Below are 20,658 nucleotides of genomic sequence, written 5' to 3'. Positions count from 1 at the left end.
TCATTGCGATGCTGTATTTTTTCCCCACCTTTTGGTACTATGGACTGAAACCAAGTTTGCTTTGCATTGAGCTATGTCCCAGCCTCTTTTCTTTAACTTTGAAACAGGGTCTCATTAAGTTGCCCAGGCTGACTTGAACTTTGGATCTGATGCTTTGCCTCAGCCTCCTGAATAGCTGGGATTTTAAATATGAGCCACACTGCCCAGCTTCATTACAATGCATTTAAATTTAGAATCAATAATAAAAATTGAGCAAATATGTTTAGAAAGCAGAAAATACACTTCCAAGTAACTCAAACATTAAAAACAAATTATAATGGTCAATAAAAACTATTTAAAATATAACAAAACTATACATCAAAATACAATATGCAACCAATGAGAAACTTAGAGTTCATTTTAAAAGCTACTAACACTTATTGAAATAAATGAGTAATAATTCAACTCAAGAATCTAGAAAAATAAAAATGATCTAAAATTGTTATAGAAGAACATATGCTGATAAAAGCAAAAAGTAATGCCATAGAATACAAAGAAGAAAATAGTGTGAATAAGCAAAATCAAAACCAGTTTTTGAAAAAAGTAAATGAAATATAAAAATATCTATCAATTAGTTAAAGAAGGGAGAAGTTTCAGATAAATAATATTAGGGATAATATTTTTACTACTTTAATCTCTAATTATGAAGCCCCTCTTATTGCTAGGTAATCCCTGTAGTGTAAAAATGGCTTCAGAATTATGAAAAACTGAAATGTTACTCAATTTACTTTAAAATGCTAGTATCACCACAACACCAAAATTCTTCAATAATAATTTTTAAAAATGAAAATTAAGAGATAATCATCAATGCAAATATACTATGTAAAATGTTAAATGTAGTCAATGGGCAGAAAGAGACATTACAAAAATATCAATTTTCCTCTCAAATTATTCTCTAAAATTGATGTAATTACAAATAAAATTCAGCAGGGCTTTTGACAAACTTGACTGACTCTGAATTCATATCAAATAGCAAACTGCCAAGAGGAGCTAAGAGAATTTTAAAAAGGAACAAGGTAGAGATATCTTCCTCAACAATGCAAGAATATTATAAAATAATGGTAACCACAGCACTATGGTATTAATATAGGGATAGAAAAACAGTACAATGGATGAAATAAAGTTCCTAAATATAAAGTGCAAAACTTAAAAACTGTTAGAAGAAAATATTGGAAGTTTGCTTTATGACCTTGGCATATGGAAAGATTTCTTAAATGACATAAAAGTACAAACCATAAAGGAAAATATCAATAACCATTAAAATTAGAAGTTTTTAAAACATTAATGTTATTAAAGATACATTTAAAATACAAACTACAAATTTTGGGAAAAGATATTTGTCCTCTCTAAGGCCCAAAGGAAAAAGAATCTGGAATACTATAACAACAACTGATGCCAAAACAAAACAAAGCAAAAACCTTCAAAATAGTGACAGCAAAACTAATAACTCAATAGAAAAATAAGCAAGAGACATAAATAGGCAGCACATAAGAGGAAATCCCAATAGCTTATAAATGGAAAAAAAGACACTAATCCCTATTAAAATGACAAAAATTTTTATATCTGACCATTTCAGATGGGAAATCGCTCAGATTGCTAATGAGAATATAAATTGGTACTATCCTATCACTTTGAAGAGAATGTTTTAATACCTAGTAAAGTTCAAAAAATGCGTATTTCTTAATTTTTAGCAATCCCACCTTGCTGTATATATATGCATAAAAATATTAATTTGTTTGTCAACAGAAAACATTGAAAATAGTGTCCAACAATGAGAGAATCAATAAATTAATTTTAGTAATATAAGTATAGCATGTAACTTACATAAAACTAACTCATGATAATAGAGATCAGAATAGTTTTGCTTGTTTTTAACTTTTTGTTAAAGCTTTGGAGAATATCAAGTAGAAGAGAGCACAAGGACTCTTCCTAGGTATTATAAATGTTCTATATCTTGGGTTTGGTATTGTCACATAGGCATTATCTTAAACTCATCAGTCTACACATTTAGTTTGTCACACTGTAAGTAACTTAGGATGGAATAATAAAGGATAGAAACATATTCAGAAACAAATATTCCAAATAATTAAAATTTTTTGAACCTGGGTTCTGGATCCTTATATTTCATATGATTCTTTATACTTTTATGTGTTTGAAATATTTTGTGTTAAAAAAATATATTTTTTTAAGACAAAGACTGCAGTAGTGTCATCTTTTCTCTACTGTCACTAACAATAGATCCCAAGTAATAAGTACTTCACAGCAAGTATATTTACAAAGTGAATCAAAAGCAAAAGTTTCAATTCATTTCTTAGCATTGTATAGAATTTTAGGCTTTCTTAAACAAGTGACCAGAAGCGTATGTTATTGATATAGACAGATGCTACCACTACACAAAGATCATCTATTTAAGTTTTTCAATTGATGATATCGGAGATGCATTGCCAAGGTCTTTTCTGAGATAAATCAACAGGTGAATTGGCATTAATATTTCTGTTTGCTCATGGGTTTCACCTCTGGTTTCTGAGAAGAAAAAGAGACGATACCTTTTCAATGCTGCATTTCAAGTTGACCATATGGAAAGCAAGGTTTTATTCCAGCCAATTCTCTCTCTCTCACAATGTGGAGGAAAAGTGCCAGCCACTGCTACTCTTGCCACCAGCCACGGTACAGATGTTTGGAAAATGCAAAAACAGAGAAATGAAACAAAAAGAAAACCCTCAAAAATAAGTTTTGCATAAATTAAAAATAGAGTATGTAATTATCATAGCTGTGATAAGGTAAATGCGTATTTTATTTTCTTCTGGTGTTAAACAAAAAGAACCTAAACAAACAAACAAAAACATTGATGTTTTGACTTAATCAGTGTTTTGTTGAAACTAACAATTACAAGGACCAATTCAAACATAGCTAAAAGTGGGGGAAATAAACACAGATTTCTGCTAATCTGATAATTTTTTTATCTCCAAGAATGTTAGAATATGACCTACTTAAGTGAATACTTATTAAAAGAACAGACCTATTTAAAAAAATGTTTTCATGTACAAGATGGTAAAAGAATAAATGTTTCATTGAAGTCTTTTAAAAGAAAAAAAATAATTGAAATAATAAAGATTCCTTACACTACTCAGATAAAATACAACTAAGAAAAAAAAAATCTTCAGTCTGTTCAAATGTACATTCCTTAGCTTAGCCGGTACCAAGTCCTAGTTACTGTAACAGCAACTGCCCTATTAGACTTAAGCACACCAATGCAAATTACTGAAATGAGACTTTGTTTAAAAGAAAGGTTTAAAAATGTAATGTAATCTCTGAGGGGTGTTGCATGAATTGAAAGTCAGCCCTTGGTTTTAGGCCTTGCTTTGCCACAAGCCTATTGTATATGTTGGTTCATTTTATTAAATATCTTTGGGTCTTAGTATCCAGATTTCTCAAGTCAGAGTGTGATATAAAGTCAGTCTGCTCAAAACGCTTTTATGCCCGAAATTTCTATGAATCCAATGAATTTACTTTAGTATAAGAGGTGTTTTCCTTCTTTTCTTACTTTCTTAAAATAAATACATAATCAAATAAGTAAATAAATATTAAAAGCACAAGCATACACACTAATTAGCTCTCCCCTGAATAGGAAGAGAACCCCCCCCCCCCATTATCTATTTCCTAATGTGTATTTAAAAAGAGAGTTCCCATAAAAAAGACTTTTGTTTTTTTCTGAATCAAAAATAGCATATCATTTCTTTGCCATTTAAGTTCTATTAAGAAAGAAAACACAAAATCATTATGGAAATCCTATTAGGAACTTTAAAAAGAAAGAAAAAGTCAGTAAAACTCTATTTAAAATTCAAATTGCTCATTCACATATTTTCTTTTGAGAAACCTTCAATTGCTGCCTCAAACTATCCTCACTTCCTTTTCCAGAGACAATGTCCTTAACTGTATCAAGAACTGGGCCCTCTTCTCACACTCTTTCCACCTGTCCTTTGAGGTAGTTGTTCCATAAAGCGGAGGTATAGATTACAGCATGAGATATTTGGGATGGGAGTAAAGCATTCATCTGGGAGACAGTATTGTGGTCAGTTTGCCAAGTCTAAAAGAAAATTAAAGCCTACACCACTTTGGCAAGAAATTTGGCTCTCATGGCTGAACAATGATAATCATTTTTACACAAGACTTTTAAAAATGAAAGCATCTGTGGCACTAGCCACAACTTAAGTCAGAGAATGAAAGTTTTTCATGTTAATATTTAAAATAGACCAGACAGCATCAGTGTACCCTGAACAGACCTGAAGGGTCTAAAAAGAATACAAGGCACCTGACACCCTGGTGAATAAGAGAAGCTCAGTATTATGAAAAGCCACAGTCTTAGGGCAAATGCTCCATTGTTCCAAGTGCTGATATCCTATGGCACCAACAAAAGCAGAATGCTTAGAAGGGTGGGCCATAGGCAAGCTCCTATTACAGACTCCAGCCAGGCTCTGTAGGCTGATAAGGCTGGGACCCACTGAGGGTGGGTCCCCCAGGGGAGGAGGACTCTTCAGACAAGAGTCAACAGTTACACAGTGTGTGAGCACTCCCTGCTGGCAGCTGAGGTTGGGATGAACTAGCGAGGTCTTAGGGAGGGCTGCCTGAGGTTTCTGTGAGGGCGCTACCTACTTGCCTTTAAGGAGATAAGGGCATATCTCTGATTAGATTAAGATGTTCTAGATACTATGCCAAATGAGAAGTAGAGTAGGGGAGGCCACCAATAAGGAGGAACAGCAAGAACTGGCAAAAACAATGTATATAGTGGGAATATACAATTTTCATTTAAGTGTCCCAGCCATTAACATTTGATAAAGCATACCCAGGTGTGTGTATGTGCATGCACTTGTGTGGGGGTATGGAATAGAAAGAAAGCAAAAGAAAATGAACTTTCATGTAGTTGATTTTACCCCTCCAAGAGCAACCCTTGGGATAGTCCAATGTATTCAAAACATCTATATTTTACTAGGAAATCCCATTCATAACTCTGATGGAATTGCCTAGTATGCCCACTATACCACCACACCTATGACCAGATAGGTGGTCTTTGTTGACCTGCACAAGCCTGGGCCAACAATGCTGGTATCTTCCCAGTGCTTTGCTCTGTTAAGGTTCTTCTTTATAATAAAATGAAGGTCAAAATGGTAGCCTGCTAAAAGCAGCAGTATTTCAATTGCAGGAATAACTTGCTTGTCATCAACTTGTTAATGCAATAGTCAAACATTTCTTTGACATGTACAGTATCAGCTAACTTCAGCAGATAAAGGGTCTAGAACAGGAAGATGCTGCAGATGCTTTAGCTTGGAGGAAGGCTTAACAGAGCCAAAACGTCAGCAGGGCCTGTTTGTTCCATACTTTCCGTCGGGCTCTGTGAAAGAAATGTTAGATTACTGCAATGACAAGTTTGTGACAAGCAAGTCATTTGTGCAACTGGTGCGCTCCTGTTTTTATCTGTTTACCATTCAGACTTGTGAATGCCATTTCAAGCACTCATAGGATTTCTGGCTCCCATTAAGGGGAAATGGTTCCTCCATGTTTAGAATTTTCTGCCTCAAAAAGAATTACTAAGCAATTATTTATCCATGTGGTCACAGGGTCACACAACAGCACTCTTGAGTTGTTTTGTTGGATTCTGAATCATGAAATGGAGTCCTGAACACTGGATGGCTTGGAGCATCAGAAATTTCTCATCTAGTTTACTGGAACAACTACAAAGCAAGCTTGTGAGAGTCAATAAAATTGTGGCCAGCTTGAAATACCTTGCTCTTTTGCTCTGGTATCATATATCAAGGCCATATGCTTCAAGGCACATAAACTCACTTGCAACAAGTAGATCCTGAGAGCTAAGGCCTGGCTAGGTTGCAGACACTGACATGTGATCTAACATATGATAGTTTTGGTGACAGGATGGCTTTGGCTGTTGAACAAGGAATTACAGATTTCTCCCTGTGTTATAAGGGTAATATTAAGGGGTCAATACAAATCCAGAAAGCATCTTAGCTGTGTAATAAAAATGAATATATAATATAAGAATAACACTTAGGATCATCCTCTCTAGGATGACTTTGTAAAATGAAGGGAAAGGAGACCTGGCAGGTTTGGAATCAAGAATTCAAGATTCTTGGGCTGGCATTTTAGCTCAGTGATAGAGCACTTGCCTCACACGCTTAAGGCCCTGGGTTTGATCCTCAGCACCACATAAACTAAATAAATAAAAATAAAGATATTGTGTCCATCTACAAACTAAAAAAAATAAATTAATTAAAAAAAGAATGTAAGATTCTTCATGTTAGGCCATCCAGTTACTTTTGCTAAGTCATTTTAACCTCCTATGAGGCTAGAAAACAATAATACAATCCTTGTTCCCTGTTCACTTGACATGCATAGTCTCAGGGTTAGTGTCATAAAGGATAAAGAATATCTTTAGAACTTAAGAAACGTGCTCTTCAAATGTCATGTATTCCTTTTTGGATTTAAAATTTTTGTCTATTGTTGGTATTGAATTTGTAAATAATTCTAGATATAACAAAGAACATAGGAGCCAAGAGTTTTTGAAGCAGGGGCAGTATTGTCTGGGGAAGCAGGTCAAACTGGAACCCGAATGTGAAGAAACAGACAAAAAGCAGCAATGTAAGATGAGGCAGAGCTTTGAATGGATGATTAGAGAACATTACAGCAAAAACTAATAGTCCTTATTGAATAAAATTTTTATTGTTAATAATCCTTTGCCAGATACCACATGTGCTGCACAATCTACATGTGTAATTCAATCTTTTCACAACAGCTTTATGGTATATGCATTCTCATTTTTTTTCAAATGTGGGAACTAAAACTTAGGGATTTAAATACTTAACTATAAATATGTGAGTTGCATAGATTCAAAACTAGTTTTCCCTCACTCCAAAGCCCATATACTCTTAACCACTAAAGAACTAGAGTGATTTTTACTGCCTTCAGAAGCTTTTCTCTTGGATTTAAATGGAAAACATTTTAATTTGTAAATGTAGAAATTAAAGAATTGGATATAAAAAGGCCAGCAAGAAGAATCTGGCTCTATCTGTTTTGCCCTCCTTCTTAGGCCTCTGGAAAAGCTGAGCTTCAAGATGTCAGGCCTGATCCATTCCTCTCTAATGCCCTGGGGAAGGGGTAAAGTGACTCTAACCTGATCACAAATCTCTGTGCAGGATGTTGGAGGCATTGCCTGTGTCCACAACAACTCCCTCCTCCCTCTTCATGTGTATAGCATTAGTTTACCCTTCTCTTAATCCCCATGTTACCAAGAGCCTCCTTTTGTCACTTGTCTGCTATTCTTTTTAGGTGGTAGTGGTGGTGGTGAGGTGGACATCTTTCTTACCATGACAAGGACCCCTGAAACAGTCTAAACTTCAAACTTTGCACAGAATATATCCTTTGTTCAGTTTTCTTCTTTGTTTCTCTTTAATTATCATTAACCAATTTAATTGGTTATATTAATTATCTATAACCAATCACTTTGCCATCAGTCCCATTTTACAACTCAGAGTTATGCAAATCAAACTGGTAGGAAAGACTTTGCAGCTATCCCATCTTAAAATGAACATGTGCCCAAGTGGTGAAAACCTCTAAGTGAGGCATGTCTCCTAAATATTATGTGTCTAGAGGCTGTTTACCTTGTATGAGTGGCAAATTATGAGCTCAGTGAGATCTGCTTTATGTTCCCTGGATGCTTTTTAATGTGTGTTCAGAATATATAACAAGAGATTTTAGCTCAAGCAGTTTTTTTTTTTCAATGGCATTTCTTCATTTTTAACTTTTGGAGTCTCTATCCCAAATACAGAATTTTTAAAAGCTACTTAAAAATACCTGATGCATGTAGAATCATAAACTCACACGGTAATGACATGGCAAAGGACATTACATAACCAGTGGTCCGAGTCATGATCTGGTGCCCAAGTCTGCTCCATTCAGCATCTGCTCAACATTACCAAGGACATGGGATTCCATGTCACAGGTAGTTCCATCACACTGTCAGACACTTCTCTTTGTAAAAACTCCTTTTCCTTATATTGAACCTTAATTTGTCTCCCTGGCCCCTTATTGCTTCTAGTTCTTTCTCACCCTACTTTTCAGTCTTGAGCGCCTCAGGGAATTAATAGCATAATTGTTCATTTAATGACAACCTTTGTTCATACCACATATCAAAAACTGGGTATAGATGTCCTGTCTTCTCCCACTCCCCTTACCCAATCTGTGCCAAATTCTGACTCTACCTCTAAGAAAAAGGAAAGCTAGTCAGTCTTCCCCTTTTCTCCCTTCTATTTGGATAGAGGGAATATATATGGCAAAGCATTCTCAATATTTTTGATTTTTGTCCCATTCTTCAGAAAATCTTCCCTGACAACCACAGGCAGATTTTTAATTGATATGGCTATTTATAGGCCATATAATTTATTGTTCAAACAGGGACATTTTTGAAGTTTGCAAGGGCCTTATGATGATTTTACCAGGACTATGAGGCTTAAGCCAGAAATGTTCCAGGCAAACCTACACAGCATCTTACACAGATCTCTATCTATAACCAATCACTTTGTATGGATCTGTTTCCCCATCAGTTTCTCCCCCTAATCAGTGAGCACTCTAGCAACAGAAATGTATGTACCTGTGTACCTTCAATTCCTGGAAAAGAACTTGGCAGGTAGAAACAGTTTAGTATAAATAAATATTTGAATTTAGGCTTTTTCCCTATTTACAATCTGTGGGCCTCTCTCCTTATTTTATAGCAAATACCACCAACACAATTGGCTTCATGGTTTCAGAGATAAATAAAAAATATTTAATGCCATAGGAAGGGAATGGTTTGAGTATAATGGTAATCGGTTTGACTCCAAATATTGACAACAAAAAAACAATGAAACATGATGAATTTTCCACTAAAAGTCTACTGCACATTTTTTTTTAAAAAAATATTAAACAAGTTCTAATCCTTTCTTCATAATTTTTTTTCAGCAACTGCAACTACAATTTCATGTTTGTAGAAATCAATTATTGTGGGAAACGATGGTAATGGTGTTATTCTCCACTAAAATGTTGGTGGCATTTCTATTACCCTCACTGTGGTCAAGTACATTTAAAAGTCCTGGTGACTTTGGGCAATTTTTTTACTTTTTAATAAAGTGGCTTTAAGGAAGACGGGGAAGAAAACAAAAACACTACTGAAAAATGTCATTTTTTCCCCTCTCCCTGCCACATTTTAGGCCACTCCAGAAAGATATGAGTCTATCTTCTTTAAACTAAAGAATTTTATAGAAGACAATCCCACCACTCTCCTTTTGGTGTTTAGAAGCCCAAGAACCCACCTCACTGTCAAATTTAAAGTTTTTCTGTTGCAGTATAAGCACATTTTATTACTATGGAGCTTCTATGAAGAAGAGAGAAAGTCCCATTCTTTCTTTCCATAATTTGCTTGAAAGTTGGGAGTAGCTCACTACCTTAAGCCTCTTTTTTTTTTCTAAGATAAAACAAAAACAAAAACAAACAGGAAACCCTCAATGTCTTTGATTCTTTCTTAAAGAACAGCATGATTGTGTCTAATCTATGTCCAGATGAAACAGGAGAGATGTCTATATTCTGTATGTTTCTTATACATTCCACTTTTGCAACTGTTATTAAATTTTAGTTTTACATATCATACTCTTGATTAACCTTGGGCCCTACATCTAGATGCTAACTTGCCCTCAGAGCTAGACACACTTTATTTTCAATTCTTCAGTGACACTGACTAAGCCATCATGGGCAATGGAAAGTACAAGACTTGCAAGAAGATTCAAAGGAAACAAAAATACATACCCACTCTTGGAGTGTCTTAAATTTGTTGAAAAAGGACAATCTCACATAAAAGAAGCAAAGTAGGCAAGCATGTGTGGTGTTAGTTTCGCAGCTATTAGCACATATAAATCAATATAGCTATATGAATTTTTCTACATAAATGATAGTGAAGTAGATGAGTTGCCACTTTTGAGGTTTTCTTCCCCCCTAAATATAACTAACAATAACTCTTATTTAACAACATTCTGTGCATGCCCCCATCTCTGTTTTTACTGAGTATTCATTTCAAATAATTGTCCTTCCTCATTATTGCTATTTGAACATTGTGCATAAGAGCACTGCTCTTTGGAAATGTACATTCCGTATGGTCAACATTTAAAATTGTGATTTACAGCCCTTTAGGCATTCTGTTATCCTGTTGTTAATGTGATTTTGTGTCACTCTTCCCTCTCTGTTCCTTAAAATATAATTTCAAATTAAAATTAATTTTGTTTTGTAATTTTGAAATGCCACACCGATTTAAAATATATTGGGTTTGCTAATGTTGGACAACATGTATCTAGATCATCAAGGTAGCAAATGTCAGAATCCAGGATTGACTCCAGTGGTATACCACTTTTGTATTTCTCCATATTGATTCTGATACACTGCTAGTCATTTCTTGAGAATTCTGAAGTGCTTGGCATAAAATAAGGAGATAGGGATCTTTTAATATATTTTTTCAATTGAGGGAAAATTAAATTAAAACTCTGCTAGTGGTGTGGAGAGAGCTCACAACTCTAGCTTTGCCTCAGTTCAGTTGAGCTCTTGTTGGGCTAAGAGAAAAAAAAGGTATTAGCAGGGCATCATGCCCTGGTATTGTCAAAGGACTGGCAAGTCAGTTTTACCAGGGCTATCCTAGGATACTTCATAGAATGGGAGCTATATTTCCGTGTCTTTAACTTGCAAGAGAGGTTTTAAAATGGTTACATTTGGGTGTACTTTCTCAAATAGTGAAGTTCCATTCGACAGAGAAGAGAAAATCAAGGTAATGTGAACCACAAACTAGTGAGCTAAACTTGAGCATGATAGCAACCCTTCCTGGGTACTTAGCCATACGGCACCTTTGAGGCATGAGTTTTGATTTCTATGCTAACTTATTTTTGAATTGCATTGAATGTGAACCCAACAGTGCTGTTAATAAGCAGCTTATTTATTAATTTATAGAGCACTTTCCTCTAAAGACATTATTTATTCCAATCTAGTTTTTTGTCTAAACTTTCTTCTATTTTTGTCCAGTGTAGTGTATTTTCTATAGATTTTCTATAAAAATCCATAGTATACATTTTATATCAGATTTATTGGTTCTTATCTTCCCAGTCTATTTTATTCACAGTTTTATAACTCTAAGAGACTCACATATCTAACTCAACCATCATTCTTCTACTAACTGGATCTATGACTGGTTAAGCAGATGGCTTTCAGGCTATTATTACATCATCAGAAACTGAAAAGTATAGATTTTACACTTATTGGGGGGAAAAGGGATTTTATTGTAGGGAAGTATATAGCTGTTTTGAAGGTCATTTCTTCACAAAGAACAAAGGCAATGGTCCCTATTGTAAGATATGTGCATCAAAAATTTAGTTTCAACCTTTTTTACAAAGTAAATCTTAGAAGCTATTGTTGGTTCAGTGGATCCAAGAAAGAGGCATTAAGAGTTACAGGATATTCTCTTAGATATCTGGAAACCTTGGTATGAACATGACCTGATGTCTTAGATAAAACTGGTATCTCAAAATTAATAAACACTTAGCCACACTAATGAAGAGAAAGAAAACACAAATTACTAAAATTTGTAATGGAAAGAAAATACCACAAGGGACATTATTAAAATACAAAAGATAATTAGAAACTATTTTGAAAATTTATACTCCAATAAAATAGAAAATCTTGAAGATGTAGACAAATTTCTGGAGACACATAATCTACTGAATCAGGAGGACCTACACAGTTTAAACAGATCAATTTCAAGTAATAAAATAGAAGATGCTATCAAAACCTTACCAAACAAAGCCCAGAACTAGATGGATTCTCAGCTAAGTTCTACAAGACCTTCAAAGAAGAATTAACACCATTGTGTATATATATCACAGTTTCTTTATCCATTCATCTATTGAAGGGCACCTAGGTTGGTTCTACAGTTTAGCTACTGTGAATTGAGCTGCTATAAACATTGATGTGGCTGCGCCACTGTAGTATGCTGATTTTAAGTCCTTTGTGTATAGACCAAGAAGTGAAATAACTGGGTCAAATGGTGGTTCCATTCCAAGTTTTCTAAGGAATCTCCACAGTGCTTTCCAGAGTGGTTGTACCAATTTGCAGTGCACCAGCAATGTATAAGTGTACCTTTTCCCCCACATCCTCCTCAATACTTATAATTGCTTGTATTCTTGATAATTACTATTCTGACTGGAGTAAGATGAAATCTTAGAGTAGTTTTAATTTGCATTCTCTAATTACTGGAGATTGGAACCAACCTAGATGCTCTTCAATAGATGAATGAATAAAGAAACTGTGGGGGCTTGGGTAGAGCGCTCGCTTAGCACGTGTGAAGCCCTGGGTTCGATCCTCAGCACCACATAAAAAAAAATAATAATAAAGATTTGTGTTCACCTACAACTAAAAAAAGAAAAAGAAAAGAAAAAGAAAAAGAAACTGTGATATATACGTATAATGGAATATTACTCAGCATTAAAAGAGAATAAAACTATGGCATTTGCAGATAAATGGATGGAGTTGGAAAATATCATGTTAAGCAAAGTAAGCCAATCCCAAAAAACCAAAGGCTGAATATTCTCTCTGATAAGTGGATGCTTATCCATAATGGGGGGGGGGCATGGGAAGAATGGTAGAAATTTGGATTGGGCAAAGGGGAGATAGGGGACATGGGGTAGGAAAGATGGTGGAATGAGAAGGACATTATTACCCTAGGTATATGTATGATTGGACAAATGGTGCGACTCTACATCATGTACAATCAGAGAAAGGAAAAGTTGTGTTCCATTTGTCTACAATGAAATGAGATGCATTCTGCCATCATGTATAACTAATTAGAACAAATAATAAGTAAGTAAATAAATAAAAGAAATGATAAATGTTTCAATAGAGGTATGTTTGTCCTGATTTAAACATTACAGAATGGAGATATATATATATATATATATATATATATATATATATATATATATATATATATAAACATCACATGGGTATCTCATAAATATTTATAATCTTTTTATATATCAGCTAAAAATAAATTTAATACAAATACAAATTTCAAAAAAAAAAAACCAGATTAGGCAATGATGCACACCATTCTGAAAGTTTACAAATACACATCACTTGGCTATTAAAATATCATGTAATAAACAAATTAGTATAATTTGAAAAAAATAATTAACACCAATACTCCTCACATTATTCCATGCAACAGAAACTGAGGGAACCCTTCCAAACTCATTCTGAGACTAGTATTACCCTGATACCCAAACTAGACAAAGACACATCAAGGAAAGAAAACTTCTTTTTTCCTTTCTTTAAAGTTCATATACTTGATGTATTCTCATACTGCCCTAACATTGGTCTCTCTATAGAGCTTGAAAGGCCAATACACTGTTGTTATCTAGGGCAGTTCATGGGAAAGTTGATAAAATAATACCTTAAGGATTCAATTTATAAATGTGCCATTTCAATGAAATATTAGAACAACTGAGAAATGTCTGAAAATAGTAAATAGTTTTGTTTCAGAGAACAACTTTATTTTTCTTACCAACTAATATTTCTTCTTCATGCATATAAATCATTATTACACTAATCTGAAACTTGAGCTAAGGATACATCACCTGGAAAGTCCCAGTGGCTTAAGAAACATATAAAATATGTTAAACCATAAAATACAAACAACAATTTTGGCTCAAATATCATAGCCTAAGGGAGAATAAAAACAAAACAAGCAACAAATAAAAACCATCTAGAATATAATTTTAAAATGTTTTCCTCAAACCTGTTTTACTATATGCATACTATCTTCCCTAACCTCCCATATGTATAATTGCTGAAAGTCTTATTATGTTTCCTATTTTGTCCTTTATTAATTTGCAAATTGGAAAGGCAAAAGTGGTTCTCTCCATTTTGATTATTAAAAATGAGACTTAAAAAATATGCTGCCAATAATCCATCACCTATGTACTATAAAACCTACCAAATGCAGATTGTATAATGTCATTTACTTCAGTTTTTGTAAGAGTACTTTAAAAAAAAAACTCTTATTTTTGTATATAGTTTGAAAAATGACATATAAACGAGGCAATCAGAAAGGTGGAGACACATGTAAGATGCCTATAAACTGTCTACCAGGTGTTGCCACTTGTGAAAGGATCTGACATGCTAATATCCACTCATTGGGACCTGTTACTGAGGCACAGAGAGCATGATGGCTGGCAAGCCCTGCATTTAAGTGCAGTTATCAAGGCCCCCAAATATTGACAGAGTGCCAGATTCTCTGAAACTATTGATGTGCACAGCCGGCCACAGCTCCAGACACCTCTCAGACAGAGTCTTTAAATGTCACAGATAAATGAATTTTCATGAAACGGGAAGAGAAAGATTGAGAGAGGGTGGGGGGAGAGGAAGAGAGGAAGGGAGGAAGAGAATGAAAGAATAAGAATGGAGAAAGAACACAGAATGAGAGATAGGAAAAGAGAGAAGGCAATCACTTCCATAATCCTGATTGGGAAAGGCCTGGCATCCCGCACCTAAAACTCAGTCAGAGATCCTTACTAAGGAGGTGAGAGCTAGTCTTCATGAGGCCTTGTTACCTATGTACTCAAGTACCGTTAATCAGTTCACTGTGTTGTATTAAAAAAAATTAAGGTAGATACATAATACAGAATAGCTTCAACAGACTTTCTGAACAAAATATGGTTCAAATATAAATATTGCCTAACTCAGTCTGAAAAGAAATTCAAAATAAAATAAAGTAAGGGAGCCACAGACACAAATAAACATGAAGAAAGTCTCCTAAGCAGTTCTCCAAGTATATTCAAGGTTAAAAGCCAAAGAGACATGACATCTATTTCTTGCTAAGGCACAGATGTGTCCTCTGACATTTTCTTTCCAGTCCCCCTGAAAGTAGCGACTTCTAGTGGGTTTATCACAAGATACTGAAGAATGCCTTCCTCCTTCATTTTTTTTTTTTTTTTTTTTTTTTTGCCAGCATTTCTACAGAAAACACCTGCCAGGCAAATATGTAAGAGGTAGATCAGATACTTGTCACATGATTATATTACATGTGAGCCATGGTTATAACTAGAACAACCAAGTAGTCCTTAGAAATCACGTGTAACTCAATATATTTTAAATGTAAATGATACTTTTTTTTTTTTTACTTTGAAAGTCTTCCATCTGCTGAGAGCACCTTGTCTTGACCTTGATACACTCTGTCATTAAAAGCAATCATGCTTTCAAGGTTCAAACATGGCTTACTTGTGCGTTGACTTTTCTGTATTAAGAGCTATATAATCTCAACATTTTATATACAGTAATCATGTCAATGCCCACAAACAAAATTATTCCTTAGATTTTAAAGTGTATGGGTAAATAAAAAAAAAATCTGCAGCAAAATGGTTCCACAAAGCCCTAATTGACTTTTTATTAGAATTATAATAAGCCTTGGTATAAATTATTTTTCTGCATCTGGCCCTCTGTGTCTTGGGTACTTAGGACATTAACAGGTACTTCAAGAAAAAAGTTCCTAGATCACACATTCAATAGAGCTTTTGTTTTTGCATCAACTTTTCAGAGGATCCTTTCCTTTTTTATGTTAGGAGATAAAATGAAAGGATTTAGATTTCCTGCCATGGGAAAAAATAATTATTTTCCCTTTTCTTAAAGGCTTTTATTTTGAAGACAAAATCAGTTTTAACTCAAATGGAAATTGCAGTAAAATCTCAGACACTGTAATCAGTAACTGCATTAAAACTCTCAAGAAGTATGCCAACTTCCATGTGAGGCCACAATTCAGCCAGGATCACAAAGAGACATTATCCACTTTGCCTGTGGCCATACTGCTATTTTATACTGCAAAATGTTTTATACTGTAAAATTAAGGTTCAAGGCAATCTTCTCTAATATGTTATACACACATATGTATACATCCATATGCACACATATAGTGACTTTTCTCCTGTGAACATATAATAAACAGAAAGGTTTTGAGTTACTTTAGATTAAGGTCTAGCAAACACTTTAAAAAGGCTGTTAGAATTCATCTATTCCTCCCATGCTCTCCCTCCCTACCCCACTATGAGTCAGCCTCCTTATATCAGAGAAAACATTTGGCATTTGATTTTTTGGGATTGGCTAACTTCACTTAGCATTATCTTCTCCAATGCCATCCATTTACCTGCAAATGCAATGATTTTATTCACATTTATTGCCGAGTATATGTGTATATGCCACATATTTTTTTAACCATTCATCCACTGAAGAACATCTAGGCTGGCTTCACAGTTTAGCTACTGTGAATTGTGCTGCGATAAACATTGATGTGGCTATGTCCCTGTAGTATGCTGTTTTTAAGTCCTTTGGGTATAGACTGAGGAGAGGGATAGCTGGGTCAAATGGTGGTTCCATTCCCAATTTTCCAAGGAATCTCCATACTGCTTTCCATATTGACTGCACCAATTTGCAGGCCTACCAGCAGTGTATGAGTGTGCCTTTTTCTCTACATCCTTGCCAACACTTATTGTTGTTTGTATTCATAATAGCTGCCATTCTGACTGGAGTGAGATGTTATCTTAGAGTAGTTTTGATTTTTATTTCTCTAATTGTTAGAGATGATGAACATTTTTTCATATATTTGTTGATTGTATATCCTCTTCTGAGAAGTGTGTGTTCAGGTCCTTGGCCCATTTATTGATGAGATTATTTATTTTTTTGGTGTTTAGCTTTTTGAGTTATTTATATACCCTAGAGATTAGTGCTGTATCTGATGTGTGAGGAATAAAAATTTGCTCCCAAGATGTAGGCTCTCTATTCACCTCAGATTGTTTCTTTTGCTGAGAAGAAACTTTTTAGTTTGAGTCCATCCTATTTATTGATTCTTAGTTTTAATTCTTGCGCTATAGTAGTCCCATTAAGGAAGTTGGGGCCTAATCCCACATGACGGAGATTAGGGCCTACTTTTTCTTCTATTAGACACAGGGTCTCCGGTTTTATTCCTAAGTTCTAGACCATTTTGAGTTGAGTTTTGTGCATGGTGAGAAATAGGGGTTGGGGCAGGGGATTAGCAAGGATGGTGGAATGTGACATCATTATCCAAAGTACATGTATGAAGACATGAATTGGTGTGAACATAACTTTATACATAAACAAAGGTATGAAAAATTGTTCTCTGTGTGTGTAAGAATTGTGATGCATTCTGCTGTCATGTATTTAAAAAATAAAACCAATAAAAAATAAAAAGGCTGTTAGAATTTTGATTATATAAGTAAAAGTGTTCACCAAATATTCCATGATTGGTTAAAACAAACTGCGATCCATACCTACAAAAATATTGTGAAGTTGCTAAAAAACAATAAGGCAGATTTACATGTATTAGATTATAAGGTAATAAGACATTATATATGGTACAATCCCTCTTGTATGAATACAATTAGGAGATTCATATATGTACCGGCATACACATGAATATATTTTTTTCTGCCAGGAATTGTTGAAGCAGCACTTTCTACATGGGCATTTCTCAAAACTGTACACATTCTGGTATTGTCCCTATAAAACATGATCTCTTTGCTACATTATAATAGAACATGGCACCTCATGATGGAAGCTGTGGAGTTGGAGGCCAAAGTGGCCTTATGATATCCCACAGCGATTATAGTATTTGCACTTAAATAGTTTCTGAACACTCAGAAATGTTCTCTTCTGAGTGCAATAGAGATGCTTCCCAGTAAGGTGAGCTGCCTTAGATATTCTTCAAATACTAAAGAAATCGAAGGAAGAATACAGATAGGTGATATAGTTGGTGCTGTATCTTAGGGAACTGATTTGATTATAACACCTTTGAATACTTGTAAGATTTGTTAAGCATCATTTTCTGAAAAAAGGTAAAAGTCCTCACAGCTCAGCCCTACTATTCATTTTTTAAATATCATATTCTCTTTTCAGCAAATTTAAGAATTTCCCAACAGTTATTGCTATTATTGAAAAGAAGATAAAAAGGATAATAATTTTATTGACTGCTTTCTGTGGGTTGGGTTTTACTTCCATTATTTTCATTTAATTCCCAAATGCCTCTATTATTATTATGGTTGTTGTTAGTATTACCACTTTATAGATGAGAAAACCTAGGCCTGAAATACTGAAAAACTCGTCACATGTTACAGGTCTAGTAAGAGGCAGATGAAAATGTATATATAAATCAGGCTGATTCCAAAGCTTTCTTTTCCATTTTCTTTTTCCAGATTAGGTTTATAGGGCTCCCTACTTTGGGGTCCCAGAGCTTTCTTATCTTTTGTTAACCATGTGTTTGTGTTTGTGTGTGTGTGTGTCTGAGAGAGAGAGAGAGAGAGAGAGAGAGAGAGAGAGAGAGAGAGAGAGAGAGAGAGAGAGAATACAAATTCAAGTAAAATATCTCTAGGACTCCATTTTCCTCACCTCTGAAATGGATAGCACCTTTCATTGCGAGGACCAAATGAGATAATGTAATGAAAGCACTTAGTATACCTAAAATAAAACATTATCATTATTGCTATACAAGTTTCCCTCCTTTGCATAATGGATGTGTTCTGGAGAAGGTGATTATGAAAATGTATAGGCTTAACTTCTATTATCAAATCACAGAGCAATTACATTATAAAATAACAGAAAAAGATTCCTAACAGATAGAGATGAACACTTGACGGAAGTCAGGGGTTTGGGTAGAGGCTGAGTCTGTGGGGGCTTTCCTGGGAGCAGTCTGTGGGTTGGCAGCATTTTTAGATCCTCTTATCTCCCTCTCCTCAGACTCCCTGTTCCGCAACTCTTGAATTCACTCCAGCAGTTTCCAAAGATGATTCCCTTCTTTTCCTTTTGTCTGGTTTTGAGGTATAAAGGAATGTTTATGCAACAGCAGTACTTCACCTGAAAGCCCGCACTTCCTATATAATAGTTAGAAAATCTCTTTGATGTGGGATTCCCAATTAGGTAGATTAATCAGTGCTCTATTTACACTCCATGTCTGGTTACCAGTTTCAGTTATATGTATTAGTAATAATACTGGCATTAGCTGCAACATATTCATTACATGGAAAGGTTTCTGGGCCAGGAAATATGTCTTCTAGTTTCTTGGAAATCTGACACTTACTAGTGAGGCCTATAAATAAAACGAAAACTTAAATAGTATTGACTTCACCTTCAACTCATAACTAAACTAAACCTGACTCTGGGACTGAAGAGCTATTTTCTCCTTCTGGTCTCATCAGCTACAAGTGTTACTAACTGAGGTCAAGCTATGTGCTCCCACCATGCACATCAGGCCAACAACCTGGTGCATCTTGGGGTTTGCCTTTTCTTGTGATACCAGAACTTTTACTTAAATTAGTGCTATATTTTTTTCTCTTAGGACATCCTTTTATTCGTGGAAAATATTCAGAATGAGTGGAATTTTTAAAATAAACCATCTGTTGCCCAGACCTTGGGAAAAGCAGCAATGTTTGAAAATACCAGATTCTACTAATCAGGGGCACAAAAGCCTTATTAAATGTACTCATTTTCTTATCTGTAGAGCTCAGGTTGGAAACCAGATCCAACCTCAGCATGCCAACAGGTATCAAGTAAGAGAGGTCAGCATAGTCTATACCCTTATAATCTAGTTTGGGCACATCAGCTCAGAAATACTCTTCATAAATTTGAAAAGGAGACCTTGTTCCAGATAACATTGCAAATGCTTGGAGCCTGGGCATCCTCTCATCTTCATTTATATTATATTTATAATTTGGCCATAAGCAGACTATAGGGTCTACTCAAAACTACCTTAATCTTACTGTTATGTTTATTCCTATTTTTGTCCTCTATTCCCCCACCTTATTATATTTTTCTCATTTCTAAAGATCAGAAAATTCATTAATTCATTTACTTATATAATAAATATCAAATAACCTCGGGAAAGATGGATAGATGATAGATGATTGATAACTAAAAACAGACAATAGATAAATAGCTATGTAAAACAAATTGAAGTCATGGCCTCACAAAATGGTGAAAAGAAGGAGATTCTAGATGGAGGATGCTTTAAACTAATTACTTGGAAACACTTGAGATTTCAAAGTATAGAGAGTAAGGAGAAGTCATTTCAAGCAGAATAAACAGCATGAACAGAAAGGTTATCATGCATTGGAAAAAGCAAAATCATTTGGTTTGTGAAAGAGAGTAATGAGAATAAAAAACTGTCAAAGAAAATGTGGTCTTGATAGATCACTAGAGCATGTGAGTTTCAACCAAAGAATAGTATTCTGTCAATAATTAGGTCCAAAGACAGTATAATCCACAACTCCCTGTGTGGGAGGCCAAGCTTATGGGTGACTGAGTTACACTCCCCAGCTGGGTGCTGAGGCGCTCAGTCACAGAAATGGGTGTGTCTTGCTACAGCCCCATGGGTGAAGCTATGCTCACCTGTTCCTTTGTAATATAACCCCTTGCCCTGTTTAGGATAGAATCTTCCATGGAAGTGCCTTGTGTGTGTCCCCTCCTCTTACTGTGCCCTTGGGTGTG

General features: G+C 34.9%; 1 protein-coding gene across 17 annotated transcripts in view; it reads right to left on the bottom strand.

The window, feature by feature from the left end:
* The window catches only part of Zbtb20 (zinc finger and BTB domain containing 20), an 806,989-nt gene that overhangs the window by 248,558 nt on the left and 537,773 nt on the right, over window positions 1-20,658 (bottom strand). For 10 of the 17 annotated variants that reach the window (XM_071615331.1, XM_071615317.1, XM_071615313.1 and 7 more), the window contains one exon: window positions 2,586-2,685. The exons of the other annotated variants lie outside the window; for them this stretch is intronic. The gene's annotated coding sequence lies outside the window, so the exon portion shown is untranslated. The remainder of the gene's footprint in view (window positions 1-2,585; window positions 2,686-20,658) is intronic. 17 annotated transcript variants of the gene reach the window in all.

This window comes from Marmota flaviventris, chromosome 8, assembly GCF_047511675.1.
Source record: "Marmota flaviventris isolate mMarFla1 chromosome 8, mMarFla1.hap1, whole genome shotgun sequence".
NCBI lineage: Eukaryota > Metazoa > Chordata > Mammalia > Rodentia > Sciuridae > Marmota > Marmota flaviventris.
This window is presented reverse-complemented; position numbering and strand designations above follow the sequence as displayed.